The sequence below is a fragment of the Bos grunniens genome, chromosome 15, assembly GCF_055505025.1.
Source record: "Bos grunniens cultivar Pamir isolate PY7600 chromosome 15, Bosgru_T2T1.0, whole genome shotgun sequence".
In the NCBI taxonomy this organism is placed as follows: Eukaryota; Metazoa; Chordata; class Mammalia; order Artiodactyla; family Bovidae; genus Bos; species Bos grunniens.
Genome location: NC_141179.1, coordinates 71,787,370 through 71,808,416, shown reverse-complemented (window position 1 = coordinate 71,808,416; position 21,047 = coordinate 71,787,370). Strand labels below are relative to the sequence as shown.

Below are 21,047 nucleotides of genomic sequence, written 5' to 3'. Positions count from 1 at the left end.
AATAAAATATTGCATTTATTATTTTACTTTTCTCTCTAATTCAATTAGATCAGTAAAATTAGGGAAAACATTGCATTAATTCTTTTTATTTTTAGTGCTTAGCATACTGCTTGATACTTAGTGAGTATTTAATGAACATTTGAATAAATGAATGCTAAAATGATGTTATCTAACATGAGTGTATTTAGGTCAAAACAAGCAAAACTGTGTGTTTACTTCTCAGCTAACACTGTCAATTAAAGTGAAGCTACCTGGGAGTTAGTTTATGGTCAAAATGCTAGGCTTGTGTTTCAGAGTATTGCCATTTAGCTTCTCTAGACCAAAAATACTTTCTTGAGTTCAAACTTCATGCTTATAAACTTAATGTAACTAAACTTGAAATCTTGAAATCTCACTGAATATCTCTCATCACTAAATGAAGCAGCCTTGATTAATCACTCCAAGCATTTAAAAATGTTCTGTCAGTTAACCTATATTTAACATAAGCATGTGTAAAATCTATATGAGGCTATTCATTAGTGGGAAAGCATATTCTTAGAGAGCTATAAATTCAAATAGGAATTCTTGATGTTTCAAGTGAGGAGAATATAGAGCATTACTATTCATAACTATCCATTACTGGTAAATACATTACAAACCTGTTCTGATCCATACAACATCATAACTGATTTCTTTCCTGTTGAGATATTTATGCTAAAAAGAAAAAACCTTAAATGTTTTATTTCTCATTAAGTTTTGATCTTCACATAAACTTTCACTGGTTTGACAAGTAACTAAAATTTTATGTCATTGCTTGACTTCAGACAATTTTTCACTTTGTTTCTCCCTCCATTTTTCTTACTTGGTATCTCTCTTAGAATTTTTCCTGAATAATTTCCAACATATGTTTTGCCTTGTTCTTGTACCATAGATAATGATAATAACAAATGTCATTTACTCTGAGAGTCTATTATATGTACCAAAAATTATGTCTTAAATGCTATCATTCCCATTTCCAAATGAGATACTAAGAATCAGAAAAGTAAAACAACTTGGAGGTGATTGTACTACTAGTAGCTGGATCTTCAATGACTTGAACCCAAATCTGCCTAATTTTGGGATGATCTAATTTCAGTTCAGTTGTCTAGGGTTTTGACTATAAACTTTGCAAGTGAAAGTGGAAATCACTCAGTTGTGTCCGACTCTTTGTGACTCCATGGACTATACAGTCCACAGAATTCTCCAGGCTAGAAAACTGGAGTAGGTAGTCTTTCCCTTCTTCAGGGGATATTCCCAACCCAGGGATAGAACCCAGGTCTCCTGCACTGCAGGTGGATTCTTTCCCAGCTGCGCCACCAGGGAAGCCCAAGAATACTGGAGTGGGTAGCCTATCCCTTTTCCAGTGGATCTTCCCAATGCAGGAGTCAAACTGGGGTCTCCTGCATTACAGGCAGATTCTTTACCAACGGAGCTATCAAGGAAGCCCTATAAACTTTGAACAGTAGTCTATTAAGTTGAAAACATATAATATTCTTCTAAGAGATTTTCAGTTTATTCTAGAGGCAATAGTCGTTTGGCATCTAACACAGAGGGAAATAATGTAATTGGAAATATGCTTTAAAAACATGTCAGAAGGAAACAGTATAAAAATGTACCAGACAATATATGAAACTAGAAAAGGGTAGACTTGGAAGCTAGTTACTGAAAAGTCTAAGTGAGAAATGGCTAAGAGCTTATTTAAGAGTCTCAGCAAGGATATAGACAGAAGAAAGAGAAGATTAGAGAAACATTTCTAAAACCAATGGCTCAGCAATGTATGAACCATAGGATTTTTGTCAAATTGCTTAGCTACCCTGCATCTCCTTTCTCTTCTGTAAAATAGAGATAATCATATCTATATCAAACTGTTACCAAGAGCTTCAAGTAATAGTCTATCATCACATGCTTATATGTTATATACTGTAAATCTAGGCTCTTTCATGGGAACTTTATTTATACTAGGAATTCACTTCTCCCAATAACTCCAGTAACTATCATCATTACCAGTTTTACAAATGGGGAAACTGAGGCACAGTGAGGTGAAGTTAGAAAAAAAAAGTGATGGTGCTCTGTGGTAATAAAATAGCTTGTATTATGTCTGATACATAGTAGGTGCTTTTTAAATGACTGTAACTAGCCACCTTGATTAATGCCTATGAGAGCCAAATCTGACTTATTTTTGTACCAAGGTAATTTGGAATGTGCCATGGGCAGAATTGCTGATTTGGATCCTCAAGGATGCAGCTATCCTTTGTGCTGAAGATGTGGTGGCAACAAATTTCCTATTATTCATGATATTTTCCTTCTACTGAAACAGATATTCTGATGGCTAGATGGTTGACTAAAGGGAGTATAGTTGGAAAATTATTTATAAATTATTTTCTGTGACATTTTTTTTTCTTATAAACATTTGCTGAGGAAGCTTCCATAGGAACAAGACTCTGTAAACTTTCTTCACTTTACTGAATTTCCAGTGAGGACTAAGGGACCAAATTTGTTTACTTTCTTAAGTATTTTCCCCTTTCATAGAGTTAACTTTAAGCTCTGGACTGTTACAAGCCCCCAAAGTTAGTTACAGCTGTTGCATTCCCAGCCGTTAAAATAGTACCTAAAACAGTTGGCAACAGTTAATTACTGTGTGTTGAATGAATGGATGAGTGAATGAATAAATAAAGACATTTTTTATTTTTCAAGCTATTCACTCTTTACACACAGTATGTTGATCTCTAGAGAAAAAAATGAATATTTAAGATTAATTACTACCTGGTGTGGATGCTAGGATTTATGTTTGTGTAAAAAGATATACAATTTGAATGTGATTCTTAAGAGTCATTTATGACAAACACTGAGGAGATAATTTTTGTGAACACCAAAATCACAGCATCTCTGAATTTCAGAGGTGTCATTATGTCATCTATTTTTAAATTAAGCCTCAATTTCAAAATTCAGATAACAAATAATTTTGAAAAAAAATTAATGTTGAAAATGAATGTGTCAGTCTTACATCATGCTCAATAAATCATGAGAAAATTGTTCTGTGTTCTTCTATTTCATTCATTCTGGTATGTGGACATATATAGCATGTATATAATTTTAGAAAATATGCTATTTTGAAATTTCTTTCTTTCATGTGATATTATGTCTTGAGTATGCTTATATAACATGATGCAATTATAAAATTATCATTTTTATGTCTGGATGATATTTTCTCTACTTTCTCCTATTCTATTGCCATCCAGTCACCTTCAGCAGAGTTGTGGAATTTTGTCAGTTCCCGATTGGGTCTAAAAGTATATATTTGTAAGATAGAATCATTATATTGTAGCATTTTCAAGTTGGAAAAGAGCTTGAAAGCCATAGAATTAGATAAGTCGCTCCATTTTAAGATAAAAACAGAAACTGAGAGGTCTGTGAGAGGCAGAATAGCCTGATGAGATATTGTGAATAGTGGACGGGTTCATCATGAGATGAATGAATGGCCAGGGAAAAGTCCTTCAGCTGTGTTATTAATATGTAAATCTGAGACCATCACTCACAACCTTTGTGCCTCAGTTTTCTCAGTTATATTTGGGGGAATGTCGTATGTATCTGAGCTTCCCCAGTGGCTCATTGGTAAAGAAACTGCCTGCAATGCTGGAGTTGCAGGGAGAGGCAGATTCAGTCTGAGTCAGAAAGATCCCCTGGAGAAGGGCATGGCAACACAAGCCAGTATTCTTGCCTGGAGAGTCCCATGGATGGAGGAGTCTGTGGGGTACTATCCATGGAGTCGCAAAGACTCAGACATGGCTGAAGCAACTTAGCACGCGTGCACAATTTTATCTAAGATGCCCTACCTGGCACAAACTAATCAAATCAATGGTATTTCCAAACTAATCTGTACAACATAGGATCAAAATAAGTCATGTAATGTGCTAACCATAATACCAAACACATTGTGTATGTGCAACATGGTGTGCCTCCTGCTGTGGTTTTTATCATAGTGATAATGATTTGAATCAAGTCTCTACTGGATGCGGAATAACCATATTCTAAAATTATTTCTTAGTTTGTTGTCAAGTACAGTGACTTATCTATTGGATTTCTCCACCCTTCTCTTAGAACTTATTTCTGTGACAATTCAGAATCATTGTGGTGCTTTCACCACAATGATTCTGACCTCAAAGGTCAGAGGGAGATTAAGTTTTTTTTCCTGATGAATAGCTATTTATCAGAAGGAAACGAACTTTTCAGCACTGGAAGAGGACCTGGGCCTGATCATTCATCTTCACTGCCTTCTGCTAATGTACGATTGCTTCTGATAGAACATTCTCAAGTGATTCTTTTTAAGTGACTCTAGCAGTGACACTTCCAATTAGATTGATATTTGTCATAACTATTTTATTGGCTCTTGGTAATCACAGAGTGAATTACTGCTATTACTCTCCAACATTACAATGAATCAGTTCACAGAAGCAATTACAAAGAAGAGTGAATTACTGGAGAGACAGAGTAACTAGTCCGTCTCAAGTAACTAGATACTGTAAAATAACCAGATCCTAAAGAATGCTGTCATAATATTGTTATCAGTTACTCTGGTTTCTAACTCATTATTAGGCTTACAGATACTAAACATTTTCAGTTAGGTATAAAAGTGACTGACTGGTTTTTGGGAACTCTGCTGAATTGGCTACAAAAGATATATTTCAAGAATGGAAGCATGATAACTGTAGTTAAAAATACAGCATTATGTACTTGAAAGTTGCCAAGAGAGTAAATTTTTAAAGTTCTCATAACAAGAAGAGCAGCCACAATGTGAAGCGATGGATGTTAAATTCATTGTGATTTGTGGCAATATGTACATATATCAAATCATGATGTTGCACACTTTAAATGTATATAATGTTTTATGTCAATTATATGTCAATGAAACTGGAAAAAAGAATCATTTATTTTGAATTAAAAATAGTTTTGTGTCACAGATGTGCCTAGTTAACATTTCAGTTTCACCAGCTACTTACTAGATATGGGTCCTTCGGCAAATCATTTAATCTCTACATGCCTATTTTTCCTATTTTTACATGGAGTTATTTACAGCTGCAACCATGCAGCATTATTTGAAAATTAAATAAAATAATACAGGCAATCTCTTAAGGTAGTATGGTGTGTATAGTAAGTGGTCAAAACTGCTAGATATTATGTATACCAGATATATTTTTCTGACTCTATTAATCAGACAAATATAAATTGCTTATTTTTAGGTGTTAATAATAGTTATTGTGGTAGAAAATGGCCAAATTTAGAATCAAAAGGTCCAAGTTTTGTACTGAGTTCAGCACAATTTGGCTTTATGAACTAAGTCAAATCTCCAAAAATCACTGAATCTAAGCTGTGTGTATAAAGTGTAATACAATACACAATTGTGTCAGGATTGAGGTAAGCCTCAACTATGTTATATATTCAAGTTGTCATACCTTGTTTCATACCTTTTGATACTCAAATAATATTTGTACTGACTTTCCCATTTTATTTACTCAGCTCCCTTGGGAAAGTGACTGAGAAGATATTACTATCCTATTTTTATAGCTAAGGATCTGAGACTCAGTTTGAATGAACTTACATTACCAAAACATGGTAGAAAGGGAACTGGAACCTAGTTTCTCTCATGTCAGAAGAATAAACACCTTAAACAAAATAGATTTAAACCCCTACCACGTGCCAGCCGTAATTCTTGGCACTAGAAATACAGCAGTGCCCAAATTGATGAAAATATTCCCCTTTCATGGAGTTCAGTTCAGTCTCTCAGTTGTGTCCAACTCTTTGTGACCCCATGAATCACAGCATGCCAGGCCTCCCTGTCCATCACCAGTTCCCTGAGTTCACCCAAACTCATGTGCATTGAGTCAGTGATGTCATCCAGCCATCTCATCCTCTGTCGTCCCCTTCTCCTCCTGCTCCCAATCCCTCCCAGCATCAGGGTCTTTTCCAATGAGTCAACTCTTCTCTTGAGGTGGCCAAAGTATTGGAGTTTCAGCCTAAGCATCAGTCCTTCCGATGAACACCCAGGACTGGTCTCCTTTAGGATGCACTGGTTGGATCTCCTTGCAGTCCAAGGGACTCGCAAGAATCTTCTCTAGCACCAGTATCCTTGCCTAATGGGATGAGAGGAATGATTTTTAGAAATTCTATCTGAAAGACATAGTATCCTAGGTGGAATAAGTGCTTTGGAGAAAATTAAGGACAAAATAATGATAGAAGTGTGAGGAACAGGGTATCTTTTAAATAGGGTACCCTGGGAAGCCTTCACTAAGAAAAGGACTGCTGCTGCTTCTGCTAAATTGCTTCAGTCATGTCCGGCTCTGTGTGACCCCGTAGACGGCAGCCCACCAGGCTCCCCCGTCCTTGGGATTCTCCAGGCAAGAACACTAGCCTGGGTTGCCATTTCCTTCTCCAATGCATGAAAGTGGAAAGTGAAAGTGAAGTCGATAAATTCCAGTAAATACTCAGTGGAGGTTTAGAATAGGTTCACCTGGATCTGCACAAGATATTTCAGGAAGAAGTAACAGAAGAAGCAAAGTCTAGAGGGTGAAATGTGCTGGGATATTTGAGCAACAGCTGGGAGGTCATTGTGGTGGGAGTAGACTAAAGAGGAACAGAAGTGTGATAGATAACAAGTGTGGTTACCAAAGGGGAAAGGGTGGGGAAGGATAAATTAGGAATGTGGGATTAACAGAGGCACAGTTTTATATATAAAATAGATAAACCACAAGGACCAACTTTATAGCACAGGGAACTGTATTCAATATATTATAGTAACTTATAAAGGAAAAGAATTTGACAAGGAATATATATATATATACACGCACTGAATCACTTTCCTGTATACCTGGGAAAGTGGGAAAGTGTTAGTCGCTCAGTCATGTCCAACTCTTTGTGACCCTATGAACTGTAGCCCACCAGTCTCCTCTGTCCATAGAATTCTCCAGGCAAGAATACTGGAATAGGTTGCCATTCCTTTCTCCAGGGGATCTTCCTGACTCAGGGATAGAAATCAGGTCTCCTGTATTGCAGGCAGATTCGTTTCTGATTGAGTCACCAGAGAAGCTATATATCTGAATCAGTGTAAGTCAACTATACTTCAATTAAAAAAAAAAGAAATAGGAAGTGAGATCTGAGAGCTAGCATGCTAACTTGTATAAGTGAAGTTGCTTAGTCATGTCTGACTCTTTGCAACTCCATGGGCTGTAGCCTGCCAGGCTCCTCTGTTCATGGGATTTTCCATGCAAGAATACTGGAGTGGTTTGCCATTTCCTTCTCCAGGGGATCTTCCCGACATAGGAATCAAATCCGGGTCTTCCACACTGCAGGCAAACTCTTTACCATCTGAGCCACCAGGGCAAACCTAACTTGTATAGGACTTCATTAGTGTTTGTTTGTTTGTTTTTAAGAGATTTGGCCATTTATTAGAATGAGATGGAGGCTACTGGAAACTTGAGCAAACAAAAGCCACAATCTGATTTATCTTTTGATATAATCAATCTAGCTGCTATTTGGACAATAGGCAAAAGGAAGGGAGAGTATAGTAGGTCTCCATTGCAATGAAACTTAACAGAACATATAGTGGCTTGGACTACTATGTTAAAAATTGAGATGGAGAAATGAGTCATACTTTAGATATATTTTTGAGACATTTTTGAAGTTAACACTAATGAGATTTTTTTTATATACTTGATATGGAATATAGGAGAAAGAGTAGAGTCAGTTTTTTTTTTTTTTTTGGATTGAGAATATGGTAGGATGTAATTACCCTTCTATGAGAAGAAATTGTAGGGAGAGTAAATTGGTAGCAAAAGGAAGCTCAGTAATGCTAATTTGAAGTTGCCTGTGTGTGTTAGTGTCCAACTCTTTGGGACCCATGTACTGTTGTGCACCAGGCTCCTCTGTCCGTGGAACTCTCCTGCAAGCATACTGGAGTGGGTTGTCATTGCCTTCTCCAGGATATCTTCCTGACCTAGGGATCAAACTCAGGTCTCCTGCATTGCAGGCAGATTCTTTACCATCCAAGATACCAGGGAAGCTATTAGAATTCAAACTGGGTCTATCAAATAGACAGTTGCTTGTAAGCACGGCACACAGTCCGAGGTTGGTGCTGAAATGGTAATTTGACAATCCCAGACATAAGGATGATGTTTAAAATTAGCATGGATTTTTAATCTAAGCCTGGATTAGGTCTAGAAGGGAGTTAGTCTAATAGAAAACAGGAGAAGTTCAAGATGTGAGCCATGGTGCATTGTATTATTACAAATCTGGGGAAGTGAGAAAACTTCAGAGGAGATTAAGAAAGTTTAATCCATTCAAGAGGGAAAACTGGAGAGAATGATGTTTTGGAGGCCAAATTTTTAGAAAGGTGTTTTAATTGACAAGAAGTATCAAATTGGTATAGAATAAGGACTGAACTGAACTGAAGGACTTAACTGGGCTTCCCAGATGGTGCTAGTGGTAAAGAACCTGCCTGCGAATGCAAGAGATGTACGAGACAAGAGTCGTGAGTTTGATTCCTGGGTCGGGAAGATCCCCTGGAAGAGGTCATGCAATGCACTCCAATATTCTTGCCTGGAGAATCCCATGAAGAGAAGAGCCTGGTGGGCTGCAGTCCATAGGTTCACAAAGAGTCAGACATGACTGAAGTGACTTAGCACACTCATGAGACTTTAACTACAGCCTTGCTAATGTCTAATTTATACCAAGATAGACTAAGGAAAAATTATCCCTTATATTTCAATGTCCATTGTGTGCACAGGGATGATGGTGATTATAGACAAAAAAAAAAAAAAAAAAGCAACAGCCAAAACATTCACAGATAAAGCATTGTCTCTATCTTTAAAACTCTAAGGCAGGGAGATAGAGTTAGGGACATTTACTGTAAGTTTTGTAATGAATGATAATCAATAGTCTGTGGGACTCTAGATAGATGAGGTAGAAGTTTATGTTGATAGGCAGCTTCAGAGGGTACAAAGGTCATATTTGAGCTGGGTATTGAAGAGTGACTAAGTTTGTTGGGTAGGCAATGGAAATGGGAAAAAGAATAATGACATTTCAGGCAGATAAGATAAAGTGACAAATGCCACAGAGGTATGAAAAAGCAGAGTAAGTTCAGGGATGAGGCATAAACTCATTTGAGTGAAAGAGATTGTAAAGAGTAAAATGTGGGTAAAACAACAGTTACATACATTTTTTTTGCCTTTATGGAAAACCTTGCTGAACAAGTCCAATAGAAAGGAAAATGTGATAAAGTGAGATATTTATCCAGAACCAAATATTATAATTACTATCATTTTTTAAAAAGCTTTTTATATTCTGGGAAAAGCCTCAAGCACAACATATTGTGTAATGAATATACCCCTGGAAAAATATAAATTGTTCCCTGTAGGTTACTCCATTAGGTAGATTTTAATTTCAAATAATTTTGCTTGGGCTATTTTCTAACTTCCTTAAATGTAACGTATTTTCATTTTATCTCTTTCCTAGAAATGTTTCTCTGTATTGTGAGGCTGCAAGATCACCCAGGGAGAGTGGGGCCAAATAGGCTGAAACATCTGACACACTGAATGTATGTGAGTACAATATTAACAGCTTTAAAAAAAAAAAAAAAGGAGGTGGGAGAAAAAGTGTCTTGTTATGATTTAAAGTGCTTTCGAGTATATAGGCTGTTAGTGAATTAATATGGCTAATTGCTGGATCCTTGGCATAGACAAGTTCTCATTGGTGAGTGTGGGTTTTGTGTGTGTACCTGTGAAAAGGGCTTAATTTCTCCTTGAAGGATATTCATTCCATTTTTTTGCCAGGCATTACTGTCTCTCATAACTGTTCTGCTCCTAGTAAAACTTTGAAAGCCTGCTCTCTGACCACAGCTGTGTATATTCCCGTTTCTGCTCTCTGAAGGCTGTATAACCATTCTTTTTTTTTTTCTTTTTTTTTTAATGTGGACAATGTAAAATATTTTTATTGAGTTTGTTACAATGCTGTTTCTATTGTATGTTTTGGTTTTCTGGCCACGAGGCATGTGGGATCTTACCTCCCTAACTAGAGACAGAGCCTGCACCTGCTCCATTGGAAGGCAAAGTCTCAATGACTAGGTCACCAGGGAAGTCCCTCTAACCCATTCTTTATCCTCCTTATATCTTCCTCTGTCAATCTGGGCCCTCAGACACCACATGGAGTTTTATGTGTCTTCCTGTATCTAAAGTCAACTAATGGGCCCGTTCTCTCCAAACCTCTTGCTCTTTATCAACTTGATCTCCACCATATATACCTTGCCAGTTGTCAAGGTAGTATTTATTTGTGTAGTTAATTAGATTGTTGTATGTATCTTTCACCAAATCAAACACTCCATGCAGACAAGGACCATTCTCGTTTGCTGACATATCATAGATGGTCCACATTTTCAGACTGTCTGATCCTGCATGGTTCTGAGTGGAATTTGGCCACGTTAATGTTCCAGCCCTTTTACGGGTTTTCAAAATCTCTACTCCTTTTGGGCTTAGTTATTCCCCAGATTGTCTCAGTTTCAGATAAAACAGCCTCTTGCTTTTTAGAAAAGATGAAGCTATCTGATATGAACATCATTGAATTTTTCTTCTTTAGACCTTAAAATATCTCTGTTACTATCGATATTTTTTATAGTCTATTTCCTGTTTCCCAAAATAGCTTTGTATATATATATATTACATTTTAATCCTAACAGTTGCCATTTTTTATGAACTTTGTTAAATCAGCTATTCCTTTCTGTTTTTTATTTCTCCATTTTTCTTATTTCTTCCACACAGGCCAAAAAAAAAAAAAAAATCATGCTTTGATGCCCCATATCTTGGAAAAGATTCAACAACCAAAATCAAAACAAACAACCCTCTTTCATCTCACTACCATCTTATTTTTACCCTCACTTAGCCACCTTTACCCTTCAAAGTCTCTCTAGAGCAGTCAATGTTATTTGCCAATTCATGGTAATTTCAACAAAAGAAGGGGCTATTTTTATTTTTGTAGTACGGTGTATTTCCAGCACCTAGCACAATATATAAAGTGGTAAAGGCTCAATAATTAAATGAGCTAATTTTAGCTATCCTTTCACTTCCCACTCTCTACCTGAGTGTTAAAATTTTGCTTCAAGCACTGCTCAAATTACTCTTACCAAAATCACTAACCAAAATAGCTCCCTTCTGTATTATTCAATTCATGACCACATTTCAAATACTCCTCTCATATCCTATATCTTAATCCATCTCAATTATTGTTAACTGTGTACATAGCTCATCATTTAATCAGAGCCTCAACTTCTAGAGCTCATGATAATTAACTTGGCCTTTCCTTATCCCTCACAATTCTTAAAAAAGTGTTTCAGTTCAGTTCAGTTCAGTTGCTCAGTCATGTCTGACTCTTTGCTATCCCATGAATCGCGGCACATCAGGCCTCCCTGTCCATCACCAACTCCCGGAGTTCACTCAAACTCATGTCTATCCAGTCGGTGATGCCATCCAGCCTTCTCATCCTCTGTCGTTCCCTTCTCCTTCTGCCCCTAATCCCTCCCAGCATCAGAGTGTTTTCCAATAAGTCAACTCTTCTCATGAGGTGGACAAAGTATTGGAGTTTCAGCTTCAGCATCAGTCCTTCCAAAGAACACCCAAGACTGATCTCCTTTATTTATTTATTTATTTTTTTAAATTGTATTTTATTTTTAAACTTTACATAATTGTATTAGTTTTGCCAAATATCAAAATGAATCTGCCACAGGTGGTTGGATCTCCTTGCAGTCCACGGGACTCTCAGGAGTCTTCTCCAACACCACAGTTCAAAAGCATCAGTTCTCTGATGCTCAGCTTTCTTCACAGTCCAACTCTCACATCCATACATGACCACTGGAAAAACCATAGCCTTGACTAGATGGACCTTTGTTGACAAAGTAATGTCTCTGCTTTTGAATATGCTATCTAGGTTGGTCATAACTTTCCTTCCAAGAAGTAAGCGTCTTTTAATTTCATGGCTGCAATCACCATCTGCAGTGATTTTGGAGCCCCAAAAAATAAAGTCTGACATTGTTTCCACTGTTTCCCCATCTATTTCCCATGAAGTGATGTGACCAGATGCCATGATCTTATTTTTCTGAATGTTGAGCTTTAAGCCAACTTTTTAACTCTCCACTTTCACTTTCATCAAGAGGCTTTTTAGTTCCTCTTCACTTTCTGCCATAAGGGTGGTGTCATCTGCATATCTGAGGTTATTGATTTTTCTCCCAACAATCTTGATTCGAGATTATGCTTCTTCCAGCCCAGCATTTCTCATGAGGTACTCTACATGTAAGTTAAATAATCAGGGTGACAGTATACAGCCTTGACGTACTCCTTTTCTTATTTGGAACCAGTCTGTTGTTCCATGTCCAGTTTTAACTGTTGCTTCCTGACCTGCATACAGGTTTCTCAAGAGGCAGGTCAAGTGGTCTGGTATTCCCATCTCTTTCAGAATTTTCCACAGTTTATTGTGATCCACACAGTCAAAGGCTTTGGGATAGTCAATAAAGCAGAAATAGATGTTTTTCTGAAACTCTCTTGCTTTCTTGATGATCCAGCGGATGTTGGCAATTTGATCTCTGGTCCCTCTACCTTTTCAAAAAGCAGTTTGAACATCTGGAAGTTCACGGTTCACATATTGCTTAAGCCTGGCTTGGAGAATTTTGAGCATTACTTTACTAGCATGTGAGATGAGTGCAATTATGAGGTAGTTTGAGCATTCTTTGGCGTTGCCTTCCTTTGGGATTGGAATGAAAACTGACCTTTTCCCGTCTTGTGGCCACTGCTGAGTTTTCCACATTTGCTGGCATATTGAGTGCAGCACTTTCACAGCATCATCTTTCAGGATTTGAAATAGCTCAACTGGAATTCCATCACCTCCACTAGCTTTGTTCGTAGTGATGCTTTCTAAGGCCCACTTGACTTCACATTCCAGGATGTCTGGCTCTATGTGAGTGATCACACCATCGTGATTGTCTTGGTCGTGAAGATCTTTTTTGTATAGTTCTTCTGCGTATTCTTACCACCTCTTCTTAATATCTTCTGCTCTGTAACACAACACAAAGTGTTTACTTGTTCTTAATTACTAGTGAGTTGAATTAATAACTTTGAGTATTGAAAGGTCATCTAATATTGCTCTGACCACATTATATTACCTTTGATGAAATAGTTCAATCAATCCTATAATAATTCAATCAATAAAAATGATGGGATTGCCTTTTATTAACCATTTCATATCATTAATGTAATAATTTTAAAAACCCTGTGCTGAATGAATCATGATATATGTGGTTTGTATTTATGATCCTTTAATTTCAGTAATTAGAACTATCTAGTTATTGTATGTTATGTGCATATGTGTATACATAGTTATAATGGAATTCTATGAAATGTACCTATTTCCATATAAGGGACTAGCAAATTTCATTAGTTTTATTTATTTTTTTCTGTTCTTTTTTAAATTTAAATTTGTTTATTTTAATAGGAGGCTAATTACTTTACAATATTGTATTGGTTTTGCCATACTTCAACATGAATCTGTCACGGGTGTATACGTGTTCCCAATCCTGAACCCCGCCTCCCACCTCCCTCCCCATACTATCCCTCTGGGTCATCCCAGTGCACCAGCCCCAAGCCTCCTGTATCCTGCATCAAACCTGGACTAGCGATTCATTTCTTATATGATATTATACATGTTTCAATGCCATTCTCCCAAATCATCCCATCCTCTCCCTCTCCCAGAGTCCAAAAAACTGTTCTATACATCAGTGTCTCTTTTGCTGTCTCACATACAGGGTTCTCGTTACCATCTGTCTAAATTCCATATATATGTGTTAGTATACTGTATTGGTGTTTTTCTTTCTGGCTTACTTCACTCTGTATAATAGGCTCCAGTTTCATCCACCTCATTAGAACTGATTCAAATGCATTCTTTTTAATGGCTGAGTAATACTCCATTGTGTATATGTGCCACAGATTTCTTATCCATTCATTTGCTGATGGGCATCTAGGTTGCTTCCATGTCCGGCTATTATAAACAGTGCTGTGATGAACACTGGGGTACATGTGTCTCTTTCAATTCTGGTTTCCTCAGTGTGTATGCCCAGCAGTGGGATTGCTGAGTCATAAGGCAGTTCTATTTCCAGTTTTTCAAGGAATCTCCACACTGTTCTCCATAGTGGCTGTACTAGTTTGCATTCCCACCAACAGTGTAAGAGGGTTCCCTTTTCTCCACACCCTCTCCAGCATTTATTGCTTGTAGACTTTTGGATCGTAGCCATCCTGACTGGTGTGAAATGGTACCTCATTGTGGTTTTGATTTGCATTTCTCTGATAATGAGTGATGTTGAGCATCTTTTCATGTGTTTGTTAGCTGTCTGTATGTCTTCTTTGGAGAAATTATGTATATTTTTTTCAAAATTTTCTAACACTAAAACGCATTTTATGTATAAGATAGTATGATTTTCAGCATGTTTTTCTTTTATGTGATATGTACAATAGCCCATGATATCTTAATACTTTAATTTCTGAAATCAGAGTATCAAACATTGGTGATATTGTGTGTGTATGAATGACATTCAGTTCCTTTTGCATTATTTATTTTTTAATTGAAGGATAGTTTTTTACAGTGTTTTGCTCTGCTGTACAACAATGTGAATCAGCCACAACTATATATATACACACACATATACCCCCTTCCTCTTGAGTCCCCCTCCCACCTGTCTATGCAGTCACAGAGCTCTGGGCTGGGTTCCCTGGGTCACAGAGCAGCTTTGTATTAGCTCTCTGTTTTACATGGTGTATATATGTCAATGCTACTTTCACAAATACCCCTCCTTCCCTCACTGTGTCCACAAGTCTGTTTTCTCTGAATCTCTATTCCTGCCCTACAAATAGGATCATCAGCGCCACTTTTCCAGATTTCATATATATGCATTAATATACGATATTTGTTTTTCTCTTTCTGATGTCATTTTTTGTGACTAGGTTCATCCACCTCAGTTCAAATGATTCACATTTGTTCCTTTTTAGTATACATGTTTCACAACTTCTTTATGCATTCATCTGGCAATGGATGTCTAGGTCGCTTCTATGTCCTGGCTATTATAAATAACACTGCAGTGAACATTGGGGTACATGTGTCCTTTTGAATTGCGGTTTTCTTACAGTTAAATGACCAGTGGTGCGATTGTTGGGTCATATGGTAGTTTTATTCCTAGTTTTTAAAGAAATCTTCATACTTTTCTCCATAGTGTCTTTGACAATGAATTCTGAAAGATTATACCTTCTCACTTACATGCTGTCTGGAAGTCCTTTATGGTTTAAACTAAGAAAGTTGCTACTAAAAAATGCCATAAAATTTAGTGAAATAAAAAGAAACTGGTTATTTTAATTGCTTGAGTTACAGTGTGTTTAAGAAAATATTTGTTCTACAATTCCTTTTTAAACTTTTAAATAATATTTGAAGTCAAGTGTACTTTGAATCAGTTTATAAAGAGAAAAATGTTTACATTGATTCCTTAGGAAAAAGTGTTAAAAATGAATGAAGAGTTTTTCCTCCTGATGAGATAATATCATCTGTTTAAAAATAACTATATAGTGGCCTGATAGAGATACTAGTCCTCCCAATAATTCAGTAGAAGTCAAGTTCTGTGTAGAACACTAAAGTGAACAATAATATGTCAAAGGAAAAAGAAGCCTCTGAGTACTTTCCACTTGCAGGCAAGGACATCATTTAGTTATAATAATAGAAATTACAGGTTAATCAATATACCTTTTGCTATTAATCCATTTTTGACTGCCTGCAGATATTTTAATAACAGGAAAATCATCCGTCTAATGAGTCATTTCAAAGAGAAAAGGGCTGGAATTCTTTCATTTTTAATTCAGCCGTTCAGAATTGACATGTATATTTTGCATTCTTGCTACTCTTGTAAGAATCTAGCATATCACTGTGGACTCAAGAGATCTTTCTAGGCAACTTAAAAAAACATTTATGGTTATTATTGGTGACACAAATTGATCAGCCATCAGCAGATACACGTTGTATTACTTTGCTAGGGTCTAGATGTTTGGTGATATATTTCCCATAGTCAGGGCCTGTTGTAATACAACTACAAGCTAGGTTATATTTTTACCAAAATTTGCTTGTGTTTTTTACTAATTTTATTTATTTATTTTTATTTACAAAATGACAATGCATACTTATTTAAAAAATATCAGAGTACACAGAACATCCTTAAGATCATGAACATTCATGCTATTCCCTTGCTGAACGTAGCCTTCATTATCATGGATGCACAGATGCATGCAAATCCTATTTCTATGCACATATTACAATTGTGTATTTATTATAAATATATTTAGTGGGTATGTGTATAATTTTGTTTTATAGTTTGTGTGGCATTTATTTATAGGCATCTATCTTGATTTATTTATCTAATCAGTTCAGTTCAGTAGCTCAGTCGTGTCCGAGTCTTTGTGATCGCAAGAACCGCAGCTCGCCAGGTCTCCCTGTCCATCACCAATTCTCGGAGTCCATCCACACCCATGTCCATTGAGTCGGTGATGCCATCCAACCATCTCATCCTCTGTCATCCCCTTCTCCCCTGCCGTAAATCTTTCTGAGCATCAGGGGCTTTTGAAATGAGTCAAGTCTTTGCATCAGGTGGCCAAAGTATTGGAGTTTCAGCTTCAGCATCAGTCCTTCTAATGAGCACCCAGGACTGATCTCCTTTAAGAAGGACTGGTTGGATCTCCTTGCTGTCCTAGGAACTATCAAGAGTCTTTTCCAAAACCACAGTTGAAAAGCATCAATTCTTCAGCACTCAGCTTTCTTTATAGTCCAAATCTCACATCCATACATGACCACTGGAAAAACCATAGCCTTGACTAGATGGACCTTTGTTGACAAAGTAATGTCTCTGCATTTGAATATGCTTTCTAGGTTGGTCATAACTTTCCTTCCAAGGAGTAAGCGTCTTTTAATTTCATGGCTGCAATCACCATCTGCAGTGATTTTGAAGTCAAGAAAAATAAAGTCAGCCACTATTTCCCCTGTTTCCCCATCTATTTCCCATGAAGTGATGGGACCAGATGCCATGATCTTTGTTTTCTGAATGTTGAGCTTTAAGCCAACTTTTTCACTCTCCACTTTCACTTTCATCAAGAGGCCCTTTTGTTCTTCTTCACTTTCTGCCATAAGGGTGGTGTCATCTGCATATCTGAGGTGACTGATATTTCTCCCAGCAATCTTGATTCCAGCTTGTGCTTCTTCCAGTCCAGCGTTTCTCATGAGGTACTCTGCATAGAAGTTAAATAAGCAGGGTGACAATATACAGCCTTGACGTACTCCTTTTCCTATTTGGAACTAATCTGTTGTTCCATGTCCAGTTCTAACTGTTGCTTCCTGACCTGCATACAGGTTTATCAAGAGGCAGGTCAGATAGTCTGGTATTACCATCTCTTTCAGAATTTTCCACAGTTTATTGTTACCCACACAGTCAAAGGCTTTGCCGTGGTCAATAAAGCAGAAATAGATGTTTTTTAGGGACTATCTTGCTTTCTCGATGATCCAGCAGATGTTGGCAATTTGATCTCTGGCTCCTCTGCCTTTTCTAAAAGCAGCTTGAACATCAGGATGTACACTGTTCATGTATTGCTGAAGCCTGGCTTGAAGAATTTTGAGCATTACTTTACTAGCGTGTAAGAAGAGTGCAATTGTGTGATAGTTTGAGCATTCTTTGGCATTGCCTTTCTTTGGGATTGGAATGAAAACTGACCTTTTCCAGTCCTGTGGCCACTGCTCAGTTTTCCAAATTCGCTGGCATATTGAGTGCAGCACTTTTCATAGCATCATCTTTCAGGATTTGAAAGAGCTTAACTGGAATTCCATCACCTTCACTAGCTTTGTTCATAGTGATGCTTCCTAAGGCCCACTTGACTTCACATTCCAGGATGTCTGACTCTAGGTGAATGATCACATCATCATGAATATCTGGGTCATGAAGATCATTTTTGTATAGTTCTTCTGTGTATTCTTGCCACCTCTTCTTAATATCTTCTGCTTCTGTTAGGTCCATACCATTTCTGTCCTTTATTGAGCCCATCTTTGCATGAATATTCCCTTGGTATCTCTAAGTTTCTTGAAAAGATCTAGTCTTTCCCATTCTATTGTTTTCCTCTATTTCTTTGCATTGATCACTGAAGAAGGCTTTCTTATCTCCTTGCTATTCTTTGGAACTCTGAATTCAGATGCTTATATCTTTCCTTTTGTCCTTTGCTTTTTGCTTCCCTTCTTTTCACAGTATTTGTAAGACCTCCTCTGACAGCCATTTTGCTTTTTTGCATTTCTTTTTCCTGGGGATGGTCTTCCTCCCAGTCTCCTGTACAGTGTCACAAACATCCATCCATAGTTCATCATGCACTCTGTCTATCAGATCTAGTCCCTTAAATCAATTTCTCACTTCCACTCTATAGTCATAAGTGATTTGATTTAGGCCATACCTGGACGGTCTAGTGGTTTTCCCCACTTCCTTCAATTTTAGTCTGAATTTGGCAACAAGGAGTTCATGATCTGAGCCACAGTCAGCTCCTGGTCTTGTTTCTGCTGACTGTATACAGCTTCTCCATCTTTGGCTGCAAAAAATATAATTAATCTGATTTCAGTGTTGACCATCTGGTGATGTCCATGTGTAGAGTCTTCTTTTGTGTTTTTGGAAGAGGGTGTTTGCTGTGACCAGTGCGTTCTCTTGGCAGTACTCTGTTAGCCTTTGCCCTGCTTCATTCTGTGCTCCAAGGCCAAATTTGCTTGTTACCCCAGGTGTTTCTTGATTTCCTACTTTTGCATTCCGGTCTCCTATAATGAAAAGGACATCTTTTTTGGTCTTGGATTTCTTTTAGCTAATACTGTAGTGTTAATTGTATATTATATCCAAAGTTTTATTGTCAGGAAAGTGCCCGGATAAACATGCTCATAACTTTGTTTTTTTCTTTTTTGCTGCACAATGTGGCATATAGGATCTTAGTTCCCTGACCAGGGATCAAACCTCTACCGCTGCAGTGGTAGCAGAGTCCTAACCACTGGACAATCAAGGAATTTCTTCCTGCTTATAACTTTTTAATTGATAGCCTTCAGTATTTTAGTATAATCAGTTCCCCAAAATAACATATTGGAGTAGCAATCACACAAAATTTGAGGGTTTTGCATCCTTCCTATGTCTAAAAAAATTAACAATTTAAGAAAGTGATGGATTATTTTCAACAATATTTATTATGTTCATAATATTACCAGTCAGAAGGATGTTGTCTTAGTCCACTGGGGCTTCTATAGTAAAGTACAATAGACTGGGTGGTTTAAACAGCAAATATTTATTTCTCATTATTCTGGAGGCTGTAAATCCAAGACCAAGAGGCCGACAGATTGGGTGTCTGGTGAGCACCCACTTATTGGTCCAAAGATAGCCTTCTCTCTGTATTCACATGGCAGAAAGTGAGAGGAAGCTCTCTGGGATCTCTAATAAGGGTGCTAACCCCATCATGAGGGCTCCAACCTTATGATGTAAGCACCTCTCAAGGTCCACCTCCACATACCATCACACTGGGGATTAGGTTTCAACAAATGAATTTGGGGCAGCATAAAGAGTGGTATATGACAATGCTCTTCAGTTATTATTTTGATTTCCTTTATTCATGCTTAATAAGCATTAGGATTTTTCATACATTTATTGTCTGTTTTTCTTTTATTAATTGTGCACATATGTCCTCATCTGGATCATGTTTTCTGCGAACAAACCAAGAGGAGACAACATGCTGTAGAACATGGGGCTAATAAGGAAGAAGGAGGAAAGGCATTCTCCCCAGTAATCATCACTGCCTCCTGGAAAATAATCACTTCTCCTGCAGACTTTTGATGAATTTGGCATTTCTACTGAATGCCAAAGAAAACATGCAATTTAGGGAAACTACAGTCTGACTGGTTCTTGGCATCTATGGTAATTAAAGGGAAAACAACTTAGGCTTTCACTTCTTTTATAAGCCACATGTTAACAGGTGGTATCAGCACTGTTACCTGTAAACGTTGAGATCTTTCTATGTTAAAGTAAGAATTCAAAAGAAATCAGGAAGATACATTGACTATCTACAGCATTTGAAGTGGTGGACTAAGAATTCACTTATGTTACATTCTTTTGGTCAAGAGATATGCAAGTTTTATTTCAGAATCCACTTTATCCATATTTATTTTCCCTGTTCCTGAGTAATACCTGTCACAAATTAAAAGTTCAAGAAATGCATAATTATATCTGATTTATAGATGATAAAAATCAATGATTAGAGAATCTGGGTAGCTTTGTCAAGAGTCACACAGCTTGAAAGGCATAGTCTCAAAATTCAACATCAGTTTGTCCAAACCCAAATGCTATACTCTAAGATAATGTTTCTTCTGCTATGTATCATTGTAATGCATGATGGGCTACAAAATGCTGTGGAACAAATAACCCAACCATCTCATGGTTTAAAAGCAACAATGGCTCTTTGCTCCATAAATCATGTAATAATTGCTTATTAGCCAAGCGCTCTGCTCCTGACTGTTTTCTCTCCAGGAACCTGGTGAAGTAGCAAATCCTCTCTGGATCATTTATGGTTACCAAGATGAAGGAACGAAGCACATGTGATATATCTGGTCTTATTTCACTAGTTAAAGCAAGTCACTGAATTTCATGAGTGTCATGAAACTTCATGGAATTTTAAGGATGGGAAGGTGAAATTGGGTGGACTCAAGTAGTGACAAGGGTACTTATTGATATAAGTGAAAGAGGATGGCAGGAAGAACCAAATCTGAGAAAGAAATATGAAGATGGTACACAGGAGGGGAGAAAAATCTAAATATTCTGAGAGGCACTTCCCTCTCATTACCAAATACTCAAATAACTGTGATAGTGTTATGTGTCAACTTAACTGGGCTGCAATATCTAGATATTTGGTCAGATATTA

At 37.2% G+C, this 21,047-nt stretch overlaps 1 protein-coding gene across 3 annotated transcripts in view; it reads left to right on the top strand.

The window, feature by feature from the left end:
• Nucleotides 1-21,047, top strand: part of LRRC4C (leucine rich repeat containing 4C) — a 1,485,185-nt gene that overhangs the window by 625,775 nt on the left and 838,363 nt on the right. For all 3 annotated transcript variants that reach the window (XR_015141669.1, XM_086338675.1, XM_086338674.1), the window contains one exon: nt 9,523-9,604. The gene's annotated coding sequence lies outside the window, so the exon portion shown is untranslated. The remainder of the gene's footprint in view (nt 1-9,522; nt 9,605-21,047) is intronic.